We start from the raw sequence: 9,233 nt of genomic DNA, 5'->3' as shown, positions 1-9,233 counted from the left end.
ATATATATATATAATGTATAGCGAAATTATAGAAAAATATAATTGCAAATATCGCTGATAGGAAATGATTAAAAATATAGATTAACATACATTATTTGTATATTCGTTGTTAAAATACAGTTAAAAATCGATATATATTATCTCTCATAAAGGCAATCGATTTTATCAAAATTAAACTCAATAATGTTCGTAATGACTAATGCAGTAAGTGATAACTCCGAAAATTTTCATAATTAAAAACTTTTCTAATTTATCTATTTATTTATGACGGCACAGGGGATCATTATCGCACATTATATTGATACAGAGAACGATGACAAGGTCTTGATCGATGTTTTTATTATGCAACATTAATGTACACCTTTTCGTACTTTTGTGACTACGGTTGTCATTAATATTCCTCAGCAGATGTCGCACGCATGGAATGTCAAACGAAAAACGACGTTGTTCGATGCAGGCTTTCTCAAGCTATTGCTACTTGTAACGCGTTCGTTTCTTTGTCTTTATATCGCTATCGACTACGCAAGGAATCTTGATAATCCGTATAAAGAGTCGAAAAGTCGAGGAAGTATTCGACAAATCATGTTCACTGCGAAGGTGAATAAGCAACCACGTAAGTACGCCGGGGATTTCGTCGTTCGTGCATATATTACAACGAGCGCGTCATTCGCATCTTTTAATTGGTGGGACATTCGAAGACTCGCTCGATATCTCGCAAGTGGTTTTTCATTATTCGAAATGATATCATACAGAATGACGCATCACGTTGCATGATGAATCTAATTAAACATTTCGATCTATTATAGATGAATGTTCGCGTGTAACTCGTGCCAGTGCGTTACGTTGTTTTTTATACCATATTTTTTATCTTACAAATAATTAATTTTACATTTATATTGTATAACAAGCTCATTTTCTGAAGTATTCTTTTGGAACAATAATATTTAAGCAAAAAAGATGTAATGATATTCAATAATTTGTAACTGGAATTATCATATGAATCCCCTGATAATCCGAAGATTTTTCTTAATTTGTAAATAGTAATGATTTAGAATAATTTTATATTTTTTAATCTTATTTTCAAAGTTTTAAATTTGAAAATTTTTTTTTAAATAAAACTAATAACTAAAGCTTTAGTAGACTCCTACGAATCGTATAGTTATTTTAAAAACAATAAAGGTTCTTATTACGAATTAAATACGTGGAAGAGTGAGATCTTGAAGAATAAAATGATATAATTAAACAAAGAATTTCGTAATAAAGTAATATTGTTTAATATTTTTAATTTTATTCTTTGAGAATTTTGAATACAATAGGAAATATACTTAATCAACGGTATAATGAAGAGTAAATGATTTTTATTAAACAACTTACGTACGAATATGACTGCGTTAAAAGTGGATTTTGGATTCAATTATCCCTCTTTCCCCCTCTCTCGAATTATTGGAACACTGTTTTCGACATTGTAACCCGACGAATAATTTAGTGATTGATCGGCGAAACAATTTCAAATAGCTTTTTATTGGTCGACGATTTTCTAGCATACAGAGACGATTTTTAATCACGCAATTCTAATTGATTGCAATCAATATATTTGCTTTATTGAATATATATTGATCTATCGCACATCATTTTTTCTCTCTCTTTCTATCGCTATATCGACACTAACGATTAAATTCGATGTAATTCCAGTTTTAGATTTTCATATTGCGAGAGTTAAATTAAAGTATTAAATTAAATCGGTTACGCGCGATCTACATGGTCTCCGAAAACGTTCCGCCGAATTTGCACTGGTGAAAATAGGATACCTGTATAAAATAATGCAATCTAAAAATTATATCAGTATTATAATTAAATTCGAACTCTGATCGAACACACTAGAATTCACAGAATCACGTAAACCATTGAAAAAGCATTTCTTTATCCGATTGCATACGCTCGCACGGATTTTCGAGATGGAAGTTTATAATTCCGTTGGATCGTAAATCGCCGTTTTACGACGAGATATACCAGACAGATACGCTACGAATTTCGCCGATCTTTTTTTATCCCTGAGTCTGAGTTCACGAAGGTCGGATCTACTCAATAATATCGTCAGGCTGACATTTAATACGTATAATCGTAACGGAAGATACGATTTTTCCTCTATTTTCCGTCATTTTTGGAATGCGCTCTTTTAATCTCTTGATATAACTCGGCAGATAATACAAAAATATTAATCTCCTATGTGATTATCCAAAAAAGAATTTATATATTATCTATTTTTAAAAGATTGAATGATTTGAAAGATTGATTTTTAAAAATAGTAATCTTATTTACACTGAGAAAAAAAATTATTACATTTTAATAAATATTTCTTCGAATAGTTTTAGCGGAATATTTGGGTACTTACGTAAAATAAATATTTAGATAAGTGAAAAAAAAATAGTTGAATCGAATTAATAGTTCTTGTATCTAATAAATATGTATTTACATTTAGTAAATATTTCGTTTGGACTCTATACACTTAAAGAAATATTTATTAAAATTTAGTAACTTTTTTTCTCTATGTAAGAGTACATATAATAGCTTATTTTTTTTATTACCGAAATCATTTCTGAGTATTAAAATTTTGTGTTAAATTCGACCTTTTGGCAAATTTAATATTTAATCTTAGAAAATTTAAACGAATACAACGTTTAGTTCAACGTTGTATAAGAAATTAAATTAAATCCGCTTCCACAAGTTTATTTTTCACACGATTTAAAAGGTTAACGAAATGGTCAATTTATCTTCGTTGTTTTCTACGATTTCGACGGCTTATTCTTTCGTATTCGAGCGTGGTATTTTCGTTGCGCAGATGTTCACGTAGAAAAACACAATTTTGAGTCGCTGCACTAATTTGTAGAACGAATAACATAAGCACAAGTGTTACGATGAAAAAGAAGAGACTTATCACGTGGCCCAAATTATTATTCTTATGACTAATCGGTTGAAATTGCCACGTGGCGCTATTGCTTCCAAGAAATCTGACATAATTTATATATTGCTTTTTAATTCGGTCAGATATCAATTTTCGTCAAGGACATATGTGTTGTTTGTGTGTCTTGATCGATTAGTGATTGTACCGATTCGCAGTTTAACAAGAAGAGATTTTAAAAAATGAAGAAAAATAAATTTTATTCGATTTATTATTTGTGAAAAATGAGGTAATTTATGAACATTTTATTTGCATTAAGAAAATATAGTTTATTCTTAAATATTACAGCATTTTGTGTTATCGAAATATACTATTTAGATCAATAATTGCTTCTTTTTGAAAACTTTTGAGTGCAATTGTTAAGGATCACACTTATTGTAAATGATTTCATATCGATAGCAATGAAAATCTTTTTGTTTAAACGAAAAAGAAGCAGATTTGCTCTCGTGACTCAAAAAGAAAGAATTTAGTCCAATTTATGATTTTGGTAGCCATATCGTAAACCTGTTTTACGACGCGTAAATCCGACGACAAATACGTATCTGATGAAGTATATTTAATTAATTAAGACTCTCTAACACGCGAAATTATTCCAGCACTGTGAAATACTTTTCCACGAGTAGTTTCAATGAGTACATTTGGCAAAGATAATATCATTGTGTATTTTATTTGTAGACCTGATTCGATCTACAACATCAAAGAATTTCTAAAGCCTGTCATAATCTTTTAGTAATAGTGTAAACTATCATACACATGAAATATTTTACAGAATTAAGAATCTAATAAATGTAATTTTTACTTAATTAAAAGAAAATTTTATTTTAATTTATATTGAAATTTTAATTCATATTTATTTTTATTTTTTATTTTTAATAGACTTAAGAATAACTTTCGAATTACTTAAGGAGATGCTAGAGTGACGGACGAACTTCGAAGGAATTGTCAATTTCACCGATTGAATGCGATTTACATATGAAATTTTAATGATTTTAAGTAGATATATAAACTAAAAGTTTCTATGTTTGAATAATATAAAGAAATATTTAAAAATCTTTCAATTTATGATTTTAAAGTTTACAAGAGAAATAAATAGAAATACGATCTGACGGTGTACGTACGAGACTAGGTACACTCAGATAGTATTTTTTTAAATATTTATTCCTTTTGTAAAATCATTTATTATCATATCGTTTAAAATATTTATACATTTGCTGTGCATTTTATTATATATAAAATATCAATTATAAGTATCAATTATAAATTGGAGTACTATATGTAGAGAAACTCGACAAATTAAATAAGATTACTTATGAATTAAGTTTTGCTATGACGGATTTGTTTGGGAATAATTTTCGAGTCGTCGCGAGTTTACTCCGCGCTTTAGCGCGCGCACGGCGATCGATCGTCAAGCGTGGGAATGTCACTGCGCGATCAGCTGTCTAACTACAAGGCCGCCACGAGGAGACACTTACACCCGTTTCCACATTTCCGCCCTGTCGTTCAGACCGAGACGAAGTTTCCGTCGCACATCCGCGCATTTTCCTAACGAAGGCTACGATTAACGAGGCAGGCGGATGAATGTCCAGAACGGTGCAAACAATTGGTCAATTCGGCCGTGTATCCAATTACGAAATTGGCAACGATGAAAACACGGACCGGACTCTTAATTTGATTCAGCCAATTAGAGCCCTCTCATTGTCCGTCCGTGGAGGCTGAATACGCTTCTTGCCTCTCGCTCGTTGAGAACATTTCTGCAACAAACAACGTCGCGCTCTTTGTTCCGTCCAAGATAGTGTCCCTCTTGCGCCCGACAAGCATTTTCGAAGCATTATATATTTAAATTGCTACCTGCGAAAGTCGATCAATAAAGCTTTTCTTTTTTTCGGATTCTTTTACGAAAACAGATTTGAGTTGTAATTAAAACTTGAATAAAAAATACGGAATAACGGACACTTTACGGAAGGATCTTCGGAAGTTGTTTCTTCACTCTACAGTTGACAATTTAATCTAATAAATAAAAAGCTGTTTGCCTAAAGTTTATTTCTCATGATATCTGACGAATATGTTACGTCAAAGTTTTTTTAATTAGTGCAATGGAAAACATTGTTAATTTGCAGAACTGTAAATTTCACCGTACTTTTACGTAATTTCTCTTTTTTCCTCTATTTAATTTAATTCTTACCAAACAAAAAGTAAAAGGGGATGCTGCGCCTTGACGAACGTAACTAGAGTATAAAATTGGCTAAACTTACCAGCATTGATATATATAGCAATCATTAATTTCTTAAAAGATTATTTACTTACATATTAAAATATTTATTTACATTGGCTTTTTAATTAATAATATAATATTGATATAATAAAAAAATATGTTATATAAGTAATATAAAATAATTGCTGATATGATTGCAACATAAAAAAATTCTAGCCATTAAATAATGAAATCATCTATATTTCGATGAGATGTGTACAAAGATGGAAGAGAAAAGTTTATTGTAATGCAGAATCTTTTTGGGTGCATGCTTATTTATTTACACTGACGAATACTATTGGCATGACATGCGTCGCAGGATGCAACAGCCCCTATAATAAGTAAATCTGAGTAAATGTCGAATAAACAAGCGGGTGTGGTCAATCTCTCGATGGTCTAGAATCGGGTCAAGAGCGGAGCGCTAAGATGTATGGCGATTGCCGGAAAAAATATCTCGTGGCCGACCGTGAATTAAATGGCAGTCTGATATCGCGAATTGTGTAATCAATTTTAAGTGGCTGTTTGAACGCGATATCTAGGAATATCAGGACATTCGAACGTTGATACTCGGATACAATCGAAATTCTTGGAATATATTTTTCTATTTTTTCCTCGATTTTTTAATCCCTAAGTGGCAAAATATGTTGCAATTAATCGACTTATCATTTATACAACTTTTTTCGTTTTAATTCTTTATCTCTCGAATAAGTTATAAATTATTGTTTATCTGCTTACACTTTACTTCTATGTAGATACTCCATGAATTTTACGACCGTTATCATTATTATCAATCATAATCTTGTTATTCCTGAAGATAATAACAATTTATATTATTGTAACAAATTTATGATGAAAGCACGTATTATAGTGTCATAATATTTATTGTATAAATATTACAACGAATATATTTATTTCAGTGAGTTTATTTATGTATTATTGCCATACTTTTCAATCTGAAATTGAAAAGAGAGAAAATTTATCTCTTTAAATTTGCAAAGGCGAACTTATAAGATCATAAATAATTCAAGCAAACGCTTTTCCTTCTATAAATCAATCTGTGATATTTCTTGTGCAATAATAATTTCAACGAAATTATCGATATATCTCTTACTGGTATTAAAACTTATTATGTCTTACTTTGTTTTATCAATCTCGGATGGACTACAATACTATCAAATTGATTAACTTGATTATCTTGTTAAAGTGGATTTACACAATGTAATTTTAAAAGCCTATGTATAAGTTTGAGAATGTCTAAAAAAAACTATACAAAAAACAGAACCAGACGTGATTATACGAAGAACATAAGAAAATTTTGAAATCTATCTGCAAATACAATCAAAGTTTAAAAATTCATAGTATTTTAAAATATTGGATTATCTAAATTTTTTATCTAATTGCATTTTACAATTATAGTCTCTTACATTCTTCACAAAATCGATTTCTTAGTATCTCTTTAACTTTGTTCTATAATTTATATATAGATGATGTAGAAATTAATGACATATTTTCCAACAATGAATTATATGTATAGCTTCGTATCAGCCATAGTTTACCTTAACTGTGATCGCTCCGAAATTTTCTTAACTTTCCTTCAGCTATATACATTGTGAAAAATTGTCCATAACAAATTCTTTTCACAGCCTGACATAAATTTAAATTACATAATCTCAGTTTTCGAATTTGATCTTCAAAATGAAAAAAATCATTCAATCAGAATACATTAACTTTAAGCAAAGATACAATAATTTACATTACACTGGACCCCCGCGAATACCGGTTAAAAAAATTCTGGAGCGAATACCAATTAGGATTAAACTCAATTTACCAAATAATTAACTTTAAATTTAATTTACTCAAGTTTTTGCTCGACGAGATTATTGAATTTCGCATAACCTCTCATTTTTAACGCAGAAAACAGGCAAGTCTACAAAGCAATTGAATTTTTGTAGCGTCTGAAAGAGAGTTCTTTTTAGAAACACAATAAATACTTAACACAATTTGTGTTTATATCGCACTTTGCCATATAACCGTATACATCTAAATTCAAGTTAAAGTTGCTCGTCACCTCCGTGAAAAAGAGATAAATCCTAAAGTAGGCAACTATATCATTAAAAACGTCATATTAATACTTCTACGTTTCAAAGGACTCACCCTGAGTCCATAAGAGACATCTAAGAAGCGTTTATTAAATTTAACCGCCACTTTCTGACATTTTTACGAAATCTTATGAAAAAATAACTGCTGAACTCCGAACTGATGAAGGAACCCTGTAAACGGACGGTTACGTACAGATTTCTTCTTCCCGAAACGAGAATCAGGATCGGTCAGATTTCGTGCGTATCCTCTCGTACACGCGTTCGTCGCGACTCGGGGTGGGGGATGCGCCGCGAAAGAGAGAGACAGTCGTGCGAGGCGGGCAACGCGGCACGCGTATAAATACAAGCGGTCGCGTTCGCTCGCGCTTAGTTGCTACGATACTCGATTCGCGTGGCGGCCGTTGATCGAGCTCGTCCTCGATTCACGCTGGCAAGTCTCGCCCGACGTTCTCCCGTGTACTCTGTATACGCTTTCGACGTGTATTGCGTGCGTGTGCGTGACGTACCTGCGTGCGTGCGGTTTGATAACGAGAGCGAGTCGAAGGGAAAATAAAAAGAGGACGCGAGAAAGAGCGGCTCCTCTTCGCCCGACTCCGATCGTATCCAGTGTCTTGATCACGCGTGTGGTTCTCAGAGAGAAACGCACGGGGGAGAGAATGCGCGTTTAATCGACCGGGCACAAAGGGAGAAGGAAGGAAAAGCCTGTCTTATGCCTGTGTCCCCGAGAAGCTCGTCCCTGCATTCTCGTCGCCGAGCGTGATGCGAAACAACGAAGTCTCGTCCCTGCCGCCCTCGGCGGGCGAGGGCTGGTCGAGGTGAAGATAGTAATGAACGAAGTCTCGAGAATCGATTATATCGAGAAATCCCTCTATTTTCGAAAATCTAAGTGAAATTCGTCGTCAATCGGTGTCATCGCTAGGTGTCTAAAAACGGAGCATTTCGCGCCAGGTACAGAGGTACTAAATAAATAATAAATAAATAAACACGGATCTCTTCACACACACACACACACACACACACACGCACACACACACACACATACACACAGGTGGTTGAACGATCGGTCGCAGATCCCGTCAATCGGCGTTCTCCTCTCCACACGGGCGTATCCGCGGATCAGGAGCACGTACGACGCACACACGCATTGGCGTACTCCTACGTAGGTAGCAGCGGTGTTTCACGAGAGCGACCGCATCGTCGGCGTCGTCGGCGTCGGGAGTGAAAAGGCGGTCGACCGTTCAGCTGCTTTCACCTGACGCAAGCCGCGCCGGTGGAATAATGCCGTTGATCGCGCTTCAACGCTCCGTGTCTCGCCGTACCTTCGTCTTATCTCTCTGTGAGAATGACAGCCGTAAGTCATCGATAACTGTCGCCGGGTAATATTTCTTCACCGCGAATCGTCTTCGATTAAACGCGTTTGATTAAGCTTGTCCAATTTGGTGCCCAACTTGGCGAGAAACTTGTGCAAATCTTATCGTATATAACCTGGATCGGATATATACACGGTCCGATATACACGAAGCCAAATCGACAAACTTCAGGGGGGAGAAAATCTATCCCCCCTGCGACGCTTTGGAATTTGTGGCACACCGCAGTGACAACCTTCGACGGCCTCGCCAGTGTAATAATATTAAATAGACAACGGCGATAGATCGTAGCCGATTCTCGTGGCACGTCTTTGCTCGCGAATACTTGGAATCTATGGAATCTCTGGTGGTTACGATGGATACTCAATCCGTAAATATTTAATCGTGAATGTCATACTTTTCGACGGCTTGTTTGCTATAAATTATTACGTTTTTAATCTCACAATTGCCTATCGTTTGTAATTTCGTGAGAAATTTCGCAAGATGACGACAAAATAAAGACGAAACGATCCATGCTCTGTGCATTAGTGAAAGACTGTATAAAAAGTTCAAAATTG

At 34.0% G+C, this 9,233-nt stretch overlaps 1 protein-coding gene across 2 annotated transcripts in view; it reads left to right on the top strand.

The window, feature by feature from the left end:
- Window positions 1-9,233, top strand: part of LOC108753883 (TLD domain-containing protein 2) — a 150,749-nt gene that overhangs the window by 57,286 nt on the left and 84,230 nt on the right. The gene's annotated exons all lie outside the window — the stretch shown is intronic.

Source organism: Trachymyrmex septentrionalis, unplaced genomic scaffold (genome assembly GCF_001594115.1).
Source record: "Trachymyrmex septentrionalis isolate Tsep2-gDNA-1 unplaced genomic scaffold, Tsep1.0 scaffold73, whole genome shotgun sequence".
Classification (NCBI taxonomy): domain Eukaryota; kingdom Metazoa; phylum Arthropoda; class Insecta; order Hymenoptera; family Formicidae; genus Trachymyrmex; species Trachymyrmex septentrionalis.
This window is presented reverse-complemented; position numbering and strand designations above follow the sequence as displayed.